General features: G+C 46.3%; 1 long non-coding RNA gene across 1 annotated transcript in view; it reads right to left on the bottom strand.

The window, feature by feature from the left end:
• The window catches only part of LOC108541966 (uncharacterized), a 36,014-nt gene extending 18,474 nt beyond the window's left edge, over nt 1-17,540 (bottom strand). The window contains exons 1-4 of the long non-coding RNA XR_001889134.1: nt 16,565-17,540; nt 15,043-15,091; nt 9,592-9,774; nt 2,541-2,763 (exon numbers count right to left, since the gene is read on the bottom strand). This is a non-coding gene — a long non-coding RNA (uncharacterized LOC108541966). The remainder of the gene's footprint in view (nt 1-2,540; nt 2,764-9,591; nt 9,775-15,042; nt 15,092-16,564) is intronic.
• Nucleotides 17,541-19,279: the final 1,739 nt, after the last annotated feature.

The following is a 19,279-nucleotide window of genomic DNA, read 5'->3' as shown; positions in this document are numbered from 1 at the left end:
CCTCATGACCAGTTGTGCAGTTATTCACAAGACGAGACGAGTGTGAGGTGCCTCCTCTGAGCAGGACACGATGGAAGTTGCCCCGTCTTGTGTGAACCAGAGTCTCTGAAACTCACCCTTGAGTTAGAAGAAAGGTAATCGAATCAGAACACCCCTGAACAGCACTATGTTTAAAAAAATCTTTTAGTTTAGCAGAATCTCCCAGTGGCCATTCCAACTAAGAAAAAAAATGAAGAGACTAATCTTCATTTCCATGGTTAGAAATACAATTTGAGAGCACATTTTACCTAAGGGTGTTAAATTATTTGACTACTCTGAAAACCTTTCCCAAACCTTAAGAATTTTAAAAGGAGGGAGTGCCATTGCCTCTGCTTCACAGAGGGAGAAACTGAATGAGAGGAACAGGAGTTTAGACAAGTTCACCCAGCATTCATTTGAAGGAGTCAATGTTAAACCTCAGTATTCCCAAGAACGCAAATTTGACAGTACTGGAATCTCAGGAATTCTGATTTCTAAAGATCTACTTTATTGAAAGGTAAAAAATATAAAGAAAAATCTCCCAATATAGAAAATTGGGATCCCAATAGTTAAATATATGTTCTGCATGTGTACAAAGTCAGAAGTTTAGAAAAAAGGCAAGTCAGAAACTGTGACCTCCCTTGCCAGTGTAGCCCTCATGAGTAGCATAAATAAAGTGCCTGAGAATCCATTTTAAAGAATTATTTAATCTCTTATAAGTCTGGAGTTAAGTATTCTGAATTCAGTGCAAACTCATCTATATTCTTGTTGAGAATACATTCATTTACACTAATATCAAACTTCTAAGGCCCCAGCATCTACATAGTTTTGGAAAATTCTTTCATGCCAGAACCAGAGAAGTCTCAGGCTTCCTTTACAGCCACGATTCCTGGTCACCCTGACACTGAAAGTGTCAAGTTTTGAACGTGAACAGAGCTGGTCATTTTATCAGTATTTCAGGACTCAGCAGTTTCTTTCTTTTTTCTTTTCTTTTTTTCTTTGTTTTTTTCTTTTTTTGAGAAGGAGTTTCGCTCTTGTTGCCCAGGCTGGAGTACAATGGTGTGATCTCGGCTCACTGCAACTTCCACCTCCCAGGTTCAGTCAACTCTTCTGCCTCAGCCTCCCGAGTAGCTGGGATTACAGGTGCTCGCCACCACGCCCAGCTAACGTTTGTATTTTTAGTACAGACAGGGTTTCACCATGTTGGCCAGGCTGGTCTTGAACTCCTGATCTCAGGTGATCCACTCGCCTTGGCATCCCAAAGTGCTGGGATTATAGGCACAAGCCACCGTACCCGGCCCTGGGACTTAGCTATTTCTGACCATAAATCCAAAATCTGAAAATTCTCGTTTCAAATAACTAGATTTGTTTGTGTTCATGCCAGCAATTTTCTAAGTTGAAGATGCTTCCTTGCTGTGCACTGAGATGACATATAGGTCAACTTGACTATTTTAATCAACTACAAGCTCATATAATTTTCTGTGTCATAACAGCTTTCCAATATAATACTCTTATCTCTGAAAACACTGTATTTTAAAAACAAAACAAAACTAAACAAAAATTGGTCATTGATTTTTAAAACACAAAGGAACTCTCCTGTTATGTATTTTTTGTAATTTAGTAAAAGTGGGCACTTGGGAAGAGCTCCCTGCAACATGCAATGACCCTGGTGAGGACTGCGATTCACAGTCTGGGCTGTCAGCTCTGATCTCACAGTGCCCACAGCACTTGGCCACCACCGCTTCCTCGAAAGGAGCATTTAACTCTTCTTCTTCCTCGTGAATGCATCAGTGGCTAACCGGAGAGTGCACTCTGGGGCCCTTCATGGAGTCTCTGTGGGGAAATCTGATTCTCTCCACGTCGCAGAGGCATTTGTGGAGGTCCAGCATCGGGTGGGCTGCCCCATGTCACACGGCTTGCAAGTGGAATCCTGTCTGAGAGGCACCAGATCCCATCCTCTTTCCACTGTATTGCTTTTCCATGCAATGGAAGAAATTGAAGTACACCTTCCGTCAGGTGTCCTCCATTGGCTCCAGTTTGATTTCTGAGTCTAATCTACATTACATATAAACCCATCTACCTAATCTGTATTATATGTAGAAATACATCCTTCACCGGCCTCATCTCCTTCATCCCCAATGCCTCCCAGGTTGAATTACAATGAGCCTGGCTCTGCAAATGGCTCTTAGCTGTGGTCTCTGCAATTCCACCCTTGCCCTCTGCCCCTATAAGCATTCACCACCCAGCACCCAACATGATTTCATAAACACATAAATAAATCCACCACTCTCTGCTCAGTGCTTTCTGGTGGCTTCTCAGGCCCTCAGAAAGAAACCCAGATTTCTTAGTGTGCCCTTTGTACCCTCTACTGAAGCACACACATGACCCTAGCCACTCATGCATGAATCTGATACAAAGGGCCATCTCATTCACCACGCTCCACATTCTTTGCAGTCCCAAATGCTCCAACCTCATTCGCACCTGGGGACCAGTCTGTCCCTGCGTGGTGTCTTCTGGCTTACTTTCATGCCATCCGGTTCTCAACTAAAATGTTCTCATGGAAGCAGAATGGTCTGGAAGCCAAGTCCTGTGATTTTGCATCACATCCTCTTGCCTTCTCTTCTTCACTGCACTGTGGCTCTCTGACATTGGCACTATTTCCCTCTGTTCACTGTTTCCCACCATACACCGTCAATTAGAATGTTGGCTCTCTGCAAACAAGGCTGTGTCTGCTCCAGGACTGAACTGTAGTTGGAAAAAACAGATGTAAAACTCTTCTGCTGAATTTCCTGATGCTCCATAGGACTGTCCTCCCAGCACTGGACCAGCCTCCTCCCCTCTGGGTGGTCTCTTCTCCAGGTCAAATGTGCCTCATGTGTGAGCTGTCCCTCATGCCACATCTAGACTCTACCCCATGTGAGGGCCCCCTGAACTCTGCAGACTCCAGATCTGAGCTCAGCCCTGCAAATGCCACATAATTGGACAATGTGACTCCAGGGAGAGCCTTGAATACATGGAAAGGAGCCCAAGGTTAGCAAGAGGAGCCCGGTTCTGCAGGAAGCCTTGGTGCAGTTCAACTAACATGGCTGTAGTCCTTTCACTGCCCCTCACCCTTCACTCTACCATTGCTGGGGCCGGGACTCCTGGGTGGTGGGAGCTCTCTCTGCCCCAGCTGCTCCAGCCAGATCCTCCTCTCCCGGCCTCATCCACACAACCTCCAAACTTCCATGAGTGGCCTTATTGGCGAAGATAAGACTCCAGGCTCAGAGGAAAGCACCTACTCTTAAAGCTGAGAACCAAAAGCAAGGGCTTCTCTCCAGGAATGCACTCCTCAGAGGGAAGGTTCTAGTGAGGCAAGGAGTGCCAAGTTCACCCTTGGAAGGTTTCTATAAACCTCTGGCAGTCCTCTTCTCACTTCTCAGGAGGTGAGCTAATTTCTTGGTTGAGTCAATGCAGTAGAAAGTCAAGATGGTTTGATATCCATCTGACTCCGAGTCAATGTAATTTGTCAATTCAGAAAACTCAGTCTACGACAGGATTCGTGATCTGGTGAATTTGACTTTTCTGCCTCAACAGCCACGTGTGGCAAATGCCTCCTCACTCTTGGTTTCTGAATTCTCCTATCTAGGAACTGGAAAGGTCCTTAGGTCTCAGAGTCTACCTTATACTGTAGAACCCATAGGTGAGTCCCCCTGAAAAAGGCAGGATGGCACTGGGAGCCCAGTCTCCTGGGTCCTGGCCACGGCTCTGCCTCTACCCACAGGAGGTTCTGCTCTGATCCTGCACATCTCTGCATCTGTGACCACAGCATAGTTATACCCTGTGACTTCTGAGGCTACTTTCAGCTCTGGGATTTCATACTCAGGATTTATAGTTGTAACTGGTTCCAGGCCTACCTCCTCAATGAGGTGTTTTTGATGGCCCTGCCTAAACATGTCCTTGTCTGCTCCTCTGTGGCTGCGCACTGCTTGCTTCCTTTACACCCTCACCTGCCCTACCATGACTCACCCACTCCATGTTTGCACTCTCCACCTCCTGCGTGGTTCTCCAGGCACCGAGATGCCAGGGAGCCAGTACTCTCCTTCAAGGCCACAGCCCCAGGACCCAACACAGTGTGCCTGGCATCAAGGAGGTGCTGGACATTTGCTGAGTGAACTGATTATAGCCTCTACCTCTTAGGATGCATTTGTGGGAAAGGGCGGTTCACCCTTCACCAGGCTGGGGATGCTGTGTGTAAGCCTAAAATATCCAGATGGAGCTCAAATCAGCCTCAGTCCAGTTTGGTCTCAGGTCTAACCATTGACTCTTCTAACCTTATTAGCAATTACTCAAATTAAAAAAAAAAAAAAAAAAAAAAACATAGAGTTTCTTTAGAATCCTCTTCTAAAATCCTTCCCTTTTAATTTGGAATATAGCAGCTTGGGAGAGCTGGAAGTCGAAAAACAAAGCGATTCATTCTCTGGCCAAGAAATGTTCAGAAGCAACAATGGTCACGTTTATCCTACAATGGCAAAAAGAGAATGCTTAAATTAAACCATTATTGATTTAAATTCACGAACTAAGATAATTGATATTGAATATTGAAATTAAAGACTGCATTTGTGTTCTTCTTAAGTCTGCCTGGTGGAGAACATTTGAGTAATATTTGTCTTTAAAGAGTAGGTGGGTGATGAACCCTGAAAATAACCTTCCTTCTATATCGAATATGACTTTAACAAAACAAGTTGAACTACATTCAAATCTGCTTACATAAATGGAGTTTGTAATTTTTCGTAATGATTTGAGATTCTATAGTAATATCACGGCCACATGTGGATTTGAAGAGATATAAACTTTACAAAAATCTAACATAAATTAAACTTCATTCTATATTTATTCAATACATATTCTTGTTTCAGGAGAAAATATTTACTGGATGATACCTTTGTGAGAACCATTCTCAGTAGCAGATTGTTATAATGACATGGTTTCTTGCTTTAACAAAAAATAAATGGTATCATTTAAAAAAAAAAAAAAAAAAGAAAAAAAAAAGCTCTCCCCATCGGTGTCCTGGGAAGGGAGCACATGGTGACGCTCAGCAGCTATCTCAGCTGCAGCCCTCCTGGCAGGGTGGGGTGGAAGGCAGGCAGTTCTCTGCTCTGAGGCTGCAAATGTGGAGGCAGCAGAGCCCAGTGAAGTCAGGTGCCCTGGCCGCTGCCCCCTGTACTCCAGCCACTGTCCTGGAGGCAGTGAATGCTGAGACAGGGTCCAGGTGGAAAGCTGGAATCGCTTGAATTTCCCCAGAGCATACCTTGTCACCATGTCATATTCTGCCAGGCAGCCTGCAGCATCCAACAGCATCTCAGAAATGGGGACTGTCTGGGGAAAGTGCACGTTTTTTGTGTGTATTTGGTGTGTTTGGTTTATTTAATTATTTTAAGCTCAAAGTCGAACTCTACTCTCCCATCCTCCTGAGCTGTCACTTATGGAAATCGCAATGTCCCCACAGGACCTGTGTGTGAAAAGATAAGGCCATGTGAGAAGAACTTTGCGTATGGGCACCCCTCTGCGGGCTCAGCCAGTGTAGGACTCCGTGTTCACCCTGCCCTGTGGTACAGCCCTCCCTGGCACTAGGTGACCTTGGGATGTTGTCCTCCTGCTCTCTGGTCAGCCTTGCACTCTCCTCTCAACTCTGAGGCCAGTAAAGGAAGGGAGTCCACTTGAGTGGAAATGCCGAGGGCGTGGCCCCAGGGGAAGATCAGAGCAGGCCAGCAGCGTGTGCAGAGCCCCGAGTCTCCAGTGGGGCCGGGCAGTTGGCAGCTCTAGGCGGCCCCCGCGGAGCGCCCATCCTCTGTGGTTTAGAAGCACGTTTGCCTCACATGGCAAGCACTGCTGCCTTTGTTCTCCTACAACTCCTCAGGGGCTGAGCCCTTGGGAATGAACATGCACAATAACAGGTTGCAGAGGCCTGAGGATTGTTTCTGACAACAGCAGCTCTCTGTGACCGTGGCTCCCAACTGCATTTTCCCCAGGTCCTTTAGGCGCAGACCTGGGGAGGCGGTCACCCCTCAAGTAAGAGGGTGACAAAAACAAAATGAGTCAAGCCACCCCACCCACCACCCTCCCCCTGAAGCAGGTGCATGTTCTCAGCCCTTTGACAAGGCTCCCTAGAAGTTAGTCCCTTTATGCAAATCGACCTCCCCCTCTGGCGTGCGTGTGTGTGTGTGTGTTTGTGTGTGTGTGTGTACACAATGGCACTGACCTGAAAGTAAAATCCAATAGGTAAGAAACATCCTATTCCAACCATGACAGACCCTTCCCCCAATGCACATAGGTGGAGCATGGTCACCATCCCCAAGATTTCTGGTTCTCAGTCTCAAAATGTGGGCCTAGCAATGTATGGAGTAGCCTTTCCAAGTATCCCCTGTAAGCAAAGACAGTCTAAAACCAACATAAAAATGAGTGTGCATGTGGGTTGAGAGTTTTCAAGATCCAGGACGGCGCATTAAAAAGACCTAGAGAGCTTCAGCAGTACTGAGGCCTGGCCCCACCACAGACCAGTGAAAGCAGAATATCTGGGGAGGGGTCAGGCATCTTTATTATTTGAACTTCTCAGCTGATTTTAACAGGCAGCCGGGGCGGAAAATTCTGGGTCAGGCCTTACAGAGACTGGAGTCTATGGCTCCTCCAGCTAGCCTGATAGCAATTCTATCCACACAGGCAAGCATCCTGTCCCCACACGCTCCGTGTCATCCAGCCAGTGGTTCTCAGACTTTGATGTGTGTCCACATCACCTGGGAGGATCATAAGGACCACAGAGCCCCAGGTTCCTTAGAGTGGGTGGGACTCGGGCCTGGGGATTTCTCAGAGCTCCCATGTGAGTCTGATGCCCATCCAAGTGTGATCACCAAGGGCCTTGTCCTTACAGAGAGTAGAAGGTGGTTGAGCAAGCACAGCAATTGATGGCAGTGTTCCTTGCCTGTTTCACAGTAATACCAGCCAGGATCCAGCTGAGCCTCCTGCAGAGGTGAGCCAAAGTGAGCCCCCCACTCCTTCACCTCCTCCTCCCACACACACCAGAGATCCATTCTGGAGCTGTGCCTGTGCAAAACCCAGTCTCCTCAGCCACTGCGGGCTGGTGTGGGGTTCTGTGCTCTCCACCTGTCATCCCAGGAGCGCTGTCCCGGGCTCCACCTGACTCAGGGAAAGGTCTGTTTCCTGTGCTCTGAAATGCTGGGTCTCCAGACACTCTATCCATGAAACAAACAAAATAGTGTGAGTCTGTGTTCTCAAATGGGAAGGCCGCAACACACGCTGCCTCCTGGCCCCTTGAATTGGTGCTCCCCACCAGGGCCACCACCCAGGCTCTGTGGTCCATGAGGAGACAGGCTCATGATGGGGCCTTCTCCCAGGAGACCAAGCTCCCAGGAAACTTCCCCTCAGACCCAGGGCTCTGAGCTGGGTAATGTCCAAGGAGAGGCACAAGAATGACTGGTCAGGGACTGGAGTCTCTGCCTGGCCTACCTAAGGGTATCCTCAGCTGCAGGTCCCCTTACTCAATGAACAGAACAGGGAGGGGATGCCTCTGAGCATCCACCCCCGAAACCTATCTGTCTCAGTCTGGCCACAGCCCCTCCAGCACCTGAAATGTTAACTCTGCTTCCTTCTAGAAAGCCTGAGGCCATGGAGGAGGCTGGGCGGGGGCAGATGTGGATAGGTGGACTCTGGCCAGACAGGGCCCTAAGGTGCCACCTTGCCTAGGTGCCTAGCCCTGATTCTGGGACAAGGACCATGCTCCACACCAAGCACACTTGCCAGCCTGCCCTGTCTGCTCTGAGCCACCTTCTCAACCCACTGCCTCTTCCCTCTGCCGGACGCCCACCTCTGACGCCTCCCCCACAACTCCATGTCAACTATATGCTGTCTCTGTCTTCTCATTAGGACTTTAGGCACACTCCAGACAACATCTCTTTTTATGAACTACCTAAAAAATTCCTCTCCAGCAACACCAAACCACCAAGGGGTAGCCAGCAGGACAGCACTCTCTGGGTCAAGCCAGCAGGGGTGCCTGGGAGGGGGCTTATGGCAGAGGGGCAGGGGTGGGCCACTCCCTGGATGCATTTAGGACTATTTTGCAGATAGGTGATGGGGAAGCACCCACAAGGATAGAGTTTGAAATAAAAAGCAAGCTAAAGCCAGGACTTTGGGAAATGGAGCTCAGATCCCCAAAACTTAGCATATAGAACGTTTTTGAATCTTACTGGACATAAGACTCACCAGAAAGAGATAAAAATGCAGATTTCAAGGCAGCCAAGGAAGCTGCTCCCACAGCAAGCCCTGCTAGGCCTGTGGTGTGTTTCCAGGAAAGATTATGGGAGACTCGATGAAGAGAAAAGCAGAATCCAGGGATGGGTGAGGTCGGACAGCCAAGGCCAGAGCACAGGGTGGAAACCAGAGAGGTCCTGAGGTCCCAGCTGATGTAAAGTACACGAGAGGTAGGAGGGCTGTGAGTGGAACATGGATCCTAAAGTCACAGATCTCTGGGCATGACTTCCTGTGATTCTGAAAGCCTCCAGCTTTCAGGTCAACCCTTGAAATGTGAGCAGGTCATACAGAACCTCGGGGCCTATGAAATCTTCCTCCTTAAAAATAGACTCTTAATTTATAGAGTTGAGAGTCCACCCAAGAGGAAAGAGCTGGATTTATTGCTGGCAAAATATGAAGGTTGTAACACGACACCTCTTCAAGTCTCCTTGTATATTTTCACGGGCCAGGCAGTAATTGCCTCCAGAGGTGAGGCCCTGATGGGTTAGGAGAGGAAACCTACCCAGCCGCCCACCAGCTAGGAGGAGGGGGTCTGGGGCCAGGTACAGCTGTGGTAAGGATGCAGGACAGAATGCACTGAGAAAAATAGGTCATGATAGGGTCCACCAGGCCCAGGAACTAGCAAATAAGGAAGCCACAGAAACAGAGGGAAGGTGGTAAACAGGGCAGAAGGGAGCCGAGAACTTGCTCGTTACAAAGGCAGGAACCCTACTCTGTTCCCAAAGGCCTGAAATCTCTCCAGAGGGTAGCCGTGTCCACACAAGGCTTCCTCTGGGTGAATCAGGCACAATGAGGGCCCGGGATGAGGGCCCAGCCTGGCATCATCCCTTTGGGGCCTTTCTGCAGACAGAAAACTGTAGTCAAATTAGGACACTCTAAGGATCTGAAGGCACCAAGACCTGCTGGCCTGTGACCAGAAGCATCCAGTTTTTCCGCCTGATTTGGGGTGATTCTTAAGTCATCCAACTCTCATTTTCCTCATGGTGAAGGGTGTTTATCAAAACCCAGTGACTTGTGAAGACCACCAAATGGTACCTATGTGATGTCAAAGCTGTGCTGGAAGAAGGGAAGTGTATTCTCCCAACTAGTGGTTCAGGAGAAAGAGGCATGACTCCCACAAGCACTGGGAAAACTTTCGTCCACCAAATAATCACACAAGTCATGCAAATGAACACTGTGGGAGGTGCCTCAAAGGAGAGAACATGCACCTGCCCCTGCCCCCTGCCCCTGGCCCTGGGGACACTGCCAAAGATTCTGTGAGGAGCTCACCTTTGGACTGAGGTCTGGAGGATAAGCACATGCCAACAGGTCAAAGAGGGGGCAGACAGTCATAGGGGCAAACAGAGCACCATGCAGATGCCTAGAGCAGGGGTTCATGGTGAGCTCAGCCTCATGAGAGGTTGCAGCCAGAATGGGGAGGACTGTGGACCAGGTAAAGATCTAGTCATTGATCTGGAAAAAAAAAAAAAGGCACGTGAAGCATGTAGAGCCATTGAAGGATTTTAGGCAGGACAGCGGCACAGTGAAGCTTTGAAAAAGGTCACACTGGCCAGAAGCAGTGCAGGGAGAGGCCTGCAAGTTGCAGGACCAGCACAGAGAGGCATCCTGGCCATTTCCACCAGGCAGTCTCGAGAGGGCTGCTGCAGCTCCAACTGAGATGCTGGCTGTGGATAAAGGCGGATGTATCTGAGACCACCTGACAGACAGAATCAGCAGGGACAGACTGCATTTGGGGTAGATGAGGGTTTGCTGTCTCCACGGCAATATCCTAACAGGAGGACCACAGGAACAAGGTGTGACTTGGAGCTCCAGATTCAGGTTCTGTTTTTATTATGTCAAGATCCCGGTGCCATCTACATGGGAGCTTCAGGAAGGCAGCTGGCTGTGTGTTTCTGGAGCTGAGGAGAAAGCTCTAGAAGGAGATTTCAGTGTCTATGTCAGCTGTACACGGGAGTTCACGAAGCCAAGCTCCTGAATGAGGCGGCCAGAGGAGAGCTCCGCGTGAGAAAGAGTGACAGCCAGAACTGAGTCACAGTTGCACCCCATGGGCAATAGCCGTGTGCAGTGCACAGAACCAGGAGAGAATGGGGCCTGTAGGCCAAGATGGTGTGTCAGAAGGAGGGAATCTTTAGCAATGACAAAAGTTGCTGAGACCCTGGAAAAGAGAGACAACAAGAGAACTCCAATGGTTTTAAGGAGAGATCATCCCGAAAATGCTGAAAAGTCAGTAGGCGACAGACTGTAGGGACACTGGGTTGCATGTGAAAACAATTGGGGTGAGTGAGGAAATGTTAACGCTTTTGAATATGTGAGAAGTAGGATTGGAGCTGTGCTTGGGAAGATCATGGTGGCTTGAAAGGAGAAAAAGCTAGGAATTTCATTCTCTGCGTTAATACTACCATCTTGTAAGAAATAAGGCAGTGTAGGACAAGGTTGGAGCAGTCCAAGAATGGATGGGAATGATCAAATCACAGCCACTAAGCTCGCGGGAACTGAATTAGGGGGTGACTCCACAGGAAAGGAAAGCAGCTGGACTTAGTGGTTGAATGGGCCACTACGGGGTGAAGGCACAGACAACTAGGAGACTGGCAGGAAGGAGAAGCAGAATCCATGCCCCTGTCAGAGCTGGATGGCCAGGGATTCTCTGCTGAGCCGTTGTCAGGGGCAGCTGTTTCAGGTTCCAATAGAATGTCACAATGTGGAGACACCCACCAGTCACTGTTACCTGAAGACCTGTGCTCAAGACACAGGGCAAGTGGGTGTGGGGCCGGCAGGGACTGCAAAGTTCACTCAGGGGACACGTGTGGAATGCACAGAGGGGCTGTGGGAACACAGAGCCCAAGAGGAAAGGATAGTGGACAGCAGGAGTGACCAGGAGACACGGAGAAAAGGATGGATGAGGAATGGAGCCCCTGTAGAGAAGGGCAAAGAGACTGCTTACACCATGGGTTTGCGGGCAGATGCAGAGCAAGGCTTCTGCAGTCCCCTGGGTTTGGAGGGCACAGTTTCCACTCGTATGTAGGAGTAGGAGCCAAATGGAAAGGGATGGAGACAGAGGAGGAGGGCAGAGGGGCAGCAGCTCAGGACCACACCATCTGAGGATGGAGAGAGGGCTGGGAACACGAACAACCCTAGGGCTCAGCGCAGGCTGCCAAGGGAATTCTTCAGTTGTCTGCTTTGGCCACTACTATTTGTGTGTGTGAATATGTGTGTGTGTGTGTGTGTTTTCTGAGCTTTATTGAAGTATAACTAAAAAATAAAAATTGAGTATTTAAGGTGTACAAGGTCTTATTTTGATATAAACATGCATTGTGAGATTACCAAGAACAAGCTAATCACCATATCCATCACCACATTTTTTGTAAGAATACTTGAAATCTACTCTATTAGCAAATTTCAAGGATATAGTGCAGCATTATTAACTATAGTCACCATGCCATGCATTAGGTCTTCATAATTTATCTAATAAGTAAAAGTTTCCTATCATGTTTTTCAATAAGAAAGATGGGTATGGAGAAGTCAAAATGGCCAATGAATGTGAAAAAAAGAACAAGATTAATGGCAGTGATTACCCGACATGCTAATTAAGACACTGAAACATTGTCCATCTGTCAAAGTAGCAAATGCAACCAGTTTCTGCAGACACATCATTTGGATTAAAGACAGGACTGCGTATCATAGGATGGCATTTTTCCCTGGCTCTGTCGCTGCTGCCATGGTGGCTCTCCCAGTCTCTGCTGTGGGCATGCCTGGACACGACCCCCAGCCTCCTCGCTTCCCTGTGGTGTGGGTCGCTTCCTCTAGAGCTGCAATTACATTTGAGCCAGAGTCAGACACAGAGGCTTCTGAGCCCTGAAGATGCTGCAGGATCTGCGGGGCTGCAGGAAGCTGCCTCAGGACCTGCTTGTGCAGGCGGGAAGGCAAGCTCAATGGCAACTCCATGATGTCTTAGAGATTTCCTCTAATGTCACAAAGGGGAGAGAGACTAAAAGTGCCATATCTGAGGTCCAGAAACAGAGCAAAGTGGGTACTGTAACTCAAGATGGGTCAAGGGACTGGGCCACTGACATATAGCTGAGAGGTGTCAGAGCTGGTATTTCATCCAGGCTGCCAAAACCCAAACACAGACCCTGCCTGCAGCACGCTCTGCCTCTCTAAGTCCACCCTGCCTAGGACTAGGAAGGCCAGGTGTCCTCCCACCCAAGGCAGGCAGGGGTGGGAAGAAGTCAGCAGAGAGACCAGGTGAGGGCTCCCAGCACAGCCACAGCACAGCCCTGCCCATGTGAGCCTGTCGGACATCGACACATACCACGCGTCACCTTGTGCACAGTCAGCCCCCGAGCAAGGGCACAGCAGAGCACCTGGTCGCAGAGCAGTGTGGACAGGCGAGGGCACACTGGCCCTGCTGGGGAGAGTGGGCAACTGAGGAGCATGCTGGGGCCAGGGTTGCCACCAGCTAGCCTGAGCCAGGGAAACTATTCAACCTTTTTTTTTCTTTCCAGCAAAAACAATGACAATTTTCTGTCCATTGTCATTTCCTAAGAACGCTTACGGGACAAAGTCTGAGCTGCAGTAAACAGCCTGGGAGCCAAAGTCCTCTGGCTCCAGCGAGCACGTTAGGCATGATTCATCTGGTGAACATTCTCTTTCTAAAGAGAGAAGGCCAGGTTAAACAAGGGTTTGCACAAAGCTCTCTTCCTGTGGCAAACAAAAGCCTGGGCTGGGCCAGCCATCAGTCCAGGCTCAGGAGAGGTCCCTAACCAAGTTCATATGTGGCTCCCATGAGACCCCCCAGATGGGGCTTGGGGAAGATCTGATGATGATGGTGATGATGATGATATGGTGTTCTTCCAGAAAAGCCTAAAATGTGCCAGTAGAGTCTTCCCTGGGAAGTAATAGTGTCCTGGCAAAGCAATGGTATCAGGAGGCCTTTTAGTCTCAATCAGAATAGGAAGGAGAAGGTACCTTTGGGAATAAATGAAGCACCATGGGCCCCAAAGAGAGCCAACATGCAAATCATGGCCTGAAGACGACCCAGGAAGGAATGGAGCTCAGGACCAATGAGGGGACACAGAGAGGAGGCAGCAGAGGGACCGGCAGCACCGTGATCCAGGCATCCATGGTGGCAATGCCAAGCAGCAATGGCCCTCCTGTGCTCGGTGGTTGCACGAAGGCCCACATCAGTGCCAAGCAGGTGGTCTACTGGGCAGGCGGGGTATGAAGGAGACATTTCCTGCCTGATCTTGTCAGCCAGGCTCACTTCTCAGACCAACCCCCATTCCACCTTAAATTGCAATCCACATCCTTCTCAGGAAACAAGAAACCCCTCAGTCTGCACAATGCTTTCTTTGCCATGATTTGCATCACCTATGTCTTGCTCTATGATTTGGGGATTATGTCCATTGTTTGTTGGCTACACTCCCACCCCTCAGTTGGAATATGCATCAGCTGCAGGAGGGCAGGGAATTTTTTGTTGCTCCCTGATCTCCCCCTAGCACCTCAAGCAGTGCCTGGCACACAGCAGGTGTCCACAGTACTTGTCGAATGCAGAAGTGAATGAACGGTAGGATAGAGTCACCCAGCTGACTTGGACCCGGACTGGCCCAGCTGGTGGTCTACACCATGATTTGCTGGATAAGCCACGCAGCTTTTCCTGCATCAACATAGATGCAGCCCCTCTGTCCAAACATGGTGCTCCCTCTGTCATTGATGGGAACCAGATGGAGTCTCGCCTGTAACATGACTGAGCACTGATTTCAGTAAAGTAAATGAATTACCAAAATGTAGTCATTATAATCTATCTTCATCTTAGTGACACACTTGGCTGGCTGCTATAAACCAGGGCTTGAAGAGTGAATGTGAATTTACAGACCTCTCAGCTCTGCCCACAGGACCCAAATCTGGCAGAACTGTCATCTCTATTGAACTATTACAACTGAATGATGAGCTCTTCTACCCCCAGATTTACCCGTAATATGTGGTAACCCAGCTATAGGAGCTGTCTGATAATTCATCCTAGTACATCAGATTTGGAAAGACCTTTAGGGTCATCTAAACAAATTCCATCTGCTTGAAACAAATGCCACTAAATCACAGCTACCACTCTTCCAAGACTGGGCCAAAGCCCAGCTCACACAACTCATCCCACTCAAGCAACAGTCCCACACACAAAATGGAGTGTCCACTCCTAAAGCTGAGTCAGCCCTGAAAGGTCTGAGGGCTTGAGCAACCTAGCTCAGGCATGACAAGTGACTTTCAGAACTGTTACTCAAACTGAAGAGTGACTCCAACCCAGCACTCCCAACCATTATGCTCACCACCGACTCTGAATTCTGGAGAAAATTGTCAATGGAGATGTAGAGTATTGGTGACTCCTGGGTCCTTGACACCCAAACTCACCAATCTTAACAACATTAAAAGCGAGACATTGTTGCTTCCTGATGTGATGAAGGTACAACAGGAAGTGAATAGCATTCATACAAAGTGGCTCTACAAAAAAATAAAAAATAAAAAAATGTGAGTTTAATCAAGCATTGGATATTAACCACCTGCAAGAGGCATGGAAGATAAATCTTCAAGAAGAGGGCATTTAGCTAAACCCAGAACATAATCCACTCTACAGAAAAATGACCCATGACTAAGTTTTTTCAACAAATAAATGCATTTTTAAAAAACAGGGAGATGTATTACATATTAAAAGAGACCTAAGAGACACATCACCCAACCACAGTGCGTGGACCTTGTCTGCATCCTGAATCCAGCAAAGCACCTGCAAAAGGACAATGATTTTTATATTTAGCTGAATTTCATTTATGATGACTGTAGTATACTATTCCATTCTACACCTTTTTCCTTTTTTTAGTTTTGTAGATTTGGGGGGTACAAGTACAGTTTTGTTATGTGGATAGATTTCATAGTCGTGAGGCCTGGGCTTTTGGTGTAATCATCACTTGATTAGTATACATTGTACCTGTTAAGTAATTTCTCACCCCCCCTTGCCCTCCCAACCTCTCCCCTTTCTGAGTCTCCAGTGTCTGTTATTCCACACTCTATGTCCATGTGAACACATTATTTAGCTCCCACTTATAAATGAGAACACACAGTATTTGACTTTCTGCTTCTGGGTTGTTTCACTTGAGATAATGGCCTCCAGTTCTGTACATGTTACTGCAAAAGACATGATTTCATTCTTTTTTATGGCTGAGTAGTATTCCAGGGTGTGTGTGTGTGTGTGTGTGTGTGTGTGTGTGTGTGTGTGTGTGTATTATACACATTATATATATAAAACATACATATTATATATATACACCAATACCAATATGGTGTGTATGTGTGTGTGTGTGTGTATGTGTGTGTATACTTCTAGAACTTGCTTCAAAATACTCCAGGAAAAATAAAACACAGAGTAAAGGGGTAGATGAAGTAAGAATAGCTAAGTGCTGATCATTATTGAAGCTAGGATATGAACAAGTGAGGTTTCATTAGATTATTTGTTCTACTTCTACATATGCTTAATATTTTCCATAACAAAGTTAAATTTAAAAAGAAGTAATGACACCCAGGAATAGAATCTTAAACACCAAAGCAACATTGTACTTTATATGGAAATGGTCACGCTCTCCCTTTGAAAAGCTTTCTCATCACGGGAGATAAAGTTACCAACTTAGAGAAAGAGAAGGGTCTCAGTGAGAGACTCCCAAGGAATATACCACAGAAAGCAAAAGCATAATGGCTAAGAGATAAAACTATGGAAAATTTAAGAAAAGATGTATGTTTTTAAATATTAGTGAAACATTTAAATATGCATAATGAACTGGGAAAATATAAAGTACATGTCAAAAAATCTTAGCATTATCATTACATTAAAAATTTCATAATCCTATAAGAAAAATAGACTATTCCCTCCAAACGGGCAAAGATATGAGCAGAAAGTTCGTGGGGGGAAAGGAAAGGTATAAAGACAGTGAATATGCATAAAGGAAAAAACAAGCACAGGTTCACTTGTAATAAAATCAGCACATATTTAAAAAGAACATCAAGGTCTACACATTATTGACAAGATGAGCTCATTGGAGAACATCTCATAGTCCCGCTGTGGCTGAGGGGAAACTTCTTCCGCCACACTGCTGGTTCACACTCGCTATTTATATGTAGCAAAAGCTCATTAATGCCCTTTGTTTCAGCAGTTCTTCTTACAACTATTTATTCATGAGAAGTAAAAATAAGCAAAGGTTTGTCTTACCTACAACAGTAAGTACAGGCAGTTTCCTCTGGCGCTATGTAAAAATTCGTGCATGATTGAAGATGATGAACCCTTGGCTTGAAGTCTGAGGCCTGAATCCTGGTGCTGGCCTACTTTTAGGCTTGGTTTCTTCTTATCCTATGGGCTAAAAGTTAGCACTTAAGTCTACAGCTACTGAAAACCTGGAATAGATCTAAAAGACAAAGTGTTCACTTTTGCTAATATATATAAGCTACCTATTAAAAATAGGTAGATTTTTAATCTACCTACTGCCTATTCAGTAGATACCATTTTGTGCATCAGACTAAAATAATAAAAATAATGATCTTTATCAGTCTTGCGTCTTGAATCTCAGAATCTTCATCTGTATGGTGAACCCACTGGGATAGTTTAAGAAAACACATCCATTGGCCAATACTCTGAGTTCTAGTCCAACATGAAAAGCGTATCTTTGTGTTATCCAAGTCATAAAGGTAGAGCCAGTTTCCCTAAGATGTATTCTTGGAATTTTCCAGAAGATTAATTCTTCTCAAGCCTTAGATTGCTACAGGATTGACCTCGTGGCCTAACATCCATAAGAGGACATTACCAGTTGAGAACCCATGGAGTTAGAGGTGAAACTGCCTGCAGCTTGCTTCTATCTGAATTTCCCCTGAGGTGAACAAATCTGTGCCAGTAGGAGTTGCCCAAGTCTCCATTGTAGAGCAACAGGGCTGTTTTGAGTGCAGTTATGAAGGAGGAAAAGCAGCTCCATGCCTCCATGGAAACCCAGCCTGAAGATCTCAAGATCCTGGTCCCTGGAGAAGCAGATCCATGGCACCAAACCCCACACTGTACAGCCCATCTAAAGGTCAATGGCACCTGTGCGAGAGATATTAAGGAAGAGCAACGATAAACAAAATCAGAGCATCTGTGAGCTTACTCCTGTGGCGAATTTGAGGAAAAGCTTTGGCGTTATCCAGGTTAAAATTGAAGTCAAATGCTGCAGCGTTTCCAGAAACATGAGGCACTGGTTTGTCCCCAGGACAGGAAATACTGATGTTGACTTTCATGATGGAAACAATGACTTCTGCCCACTCTCCACCCTCCTTTCTTACACTTAGAAAATCTGGCATTAAAATGAAAGGCAAACCAAAAAAGAAATGGAAGGTGACAACCAGAGAAAAGACCATGTCAGCAAAATCCCAGCTCCAAGTCCTGAGCCCTGATACTGAAGATGCATTCACAGTTTGACACAGAGGGTGGTATTAGGATCTAGAACAGATCGGGGAAAATTTGAGTAAAGGAAGCACCTGACCAGGAGAGCCCGGCTGCACTTGGAATCACTGGGGAAGGAGAATCTTGGTTACATTTGCTTACCAGGATTACCCTCCTGTGGGCTAATCAATCCTAATGGGATGCTGAAGGGTTTTTTTTAAATTTTCAATTCAGAGGCCCATTTTTAAAAATATGCTGACTGTTGGTTAAGGCACACAGCTGATTTTATTAATATATATGAGGATCCATGTCTAAAGAACTCAAAGTTATTATTAAACTCATAACTACTAAATTAATAGGCACATATATAACATAAACATTCTCAAATACAGGACTGTGTCATGTTTAAAACCCTACTTGTTCGCTGAGCACCATTTTATGCAAAACTGTCTGAGAAAACAGCTGCCAATTAATAAAGTCAACCTATGCCAATGAATGGAGCAATATTGGAACCTATTTTCCAGAACTAACTTGAACATTCAACAAAAAATTCTGGCAGGAAAAAAGAAGAATATATACACACGCACACACATATACAGGTTCTTTTCAGAAAACGTCTCAGAAATGTGGTCCTCATCATGTGAACGCAGTGTTCATATGTGTGCTGCCTGATTTGACTCTCAGCTTTCTGCCATTGCATTGGTGTTTGGGGGGTTTTGGTCTCATAGTACAGAAAAACTTTCAATTGTTAAATGTGTGCAAAATAAAATGCAAACAGCACAACTCAATTACTTTCCTTCAAACTGATGGCATGTTTCTCAGTGTCTGTCAGTTGTTTTAACAAAAACTTTTCTATCAAAATCATCTGCAAAGAATTGAAGTTACTCTTTCAACATTTGTTTGCCAAAATCCCTGCTCTGTTTTCTCTTTGAAATTCAAAATTACTAATATACCATACTGCAAATATAAGTGTCTTTCTCCAGAAAGCTCTAGTGGCCAAGTAGAAATGTTTCCCTTCGGATCAAGGAAATGGTATTTTGTGATTAAATTAGTTTGAGCAACACAGTTCTGGGTGTTTTATATCGCAGAGCTGTGATTTTCTAGCAGATGGCTTCGACATTTTTATACTGAGGCAAGTTTTAGTTTTCCAACCTCAGTTAAAATCTTTAAAACGTTTACTTTAGAAGGAATTACTACACAATGGGAAAAGAACCATATGCAATACCTTATCATTTAGGAAAAATATTCCATTTTGAAACTGGATTTCATTATGGCCTGTTTTGTGTAAGTAGGCTGCAGGTTTAGTTGCTACACACATTGTTAGGGCCCTGCAAGCGTCTGTTTTTCGTTACCCTCCCCATACAACCCGGCCCTCTGAACCCCGGTGCCTGCATCTGTGTGCATACATGCTGTGATTCATTACAATAACAGGAATCTGCTGCTGTTATGATTGAGATAAATCAGCTTTGTGGTCTGGGCAGCCATTCTGATAACCATGGCTCCACCTCAAATTTGCTG

Source organism: Rhinopithecus bieti, unplaced genomic scaffold (assembly GCF_001698545.2).
Source record: "Rhinopithecus bieti isolate Rb0 unplaced genomic scaffold, ASM169854v2 scaffold_20310, whole genome shotgun sequence".
Lineage (NCBI taxonomy): Eukaryota > Metazoa > Chordata > Mammalia > Primates > Cercopithecidae > Rhinopithecus > Rhinopithecus bieti.
This window is presented reverse-complemented; position numbering and strand designations above follow the sequence as displayed.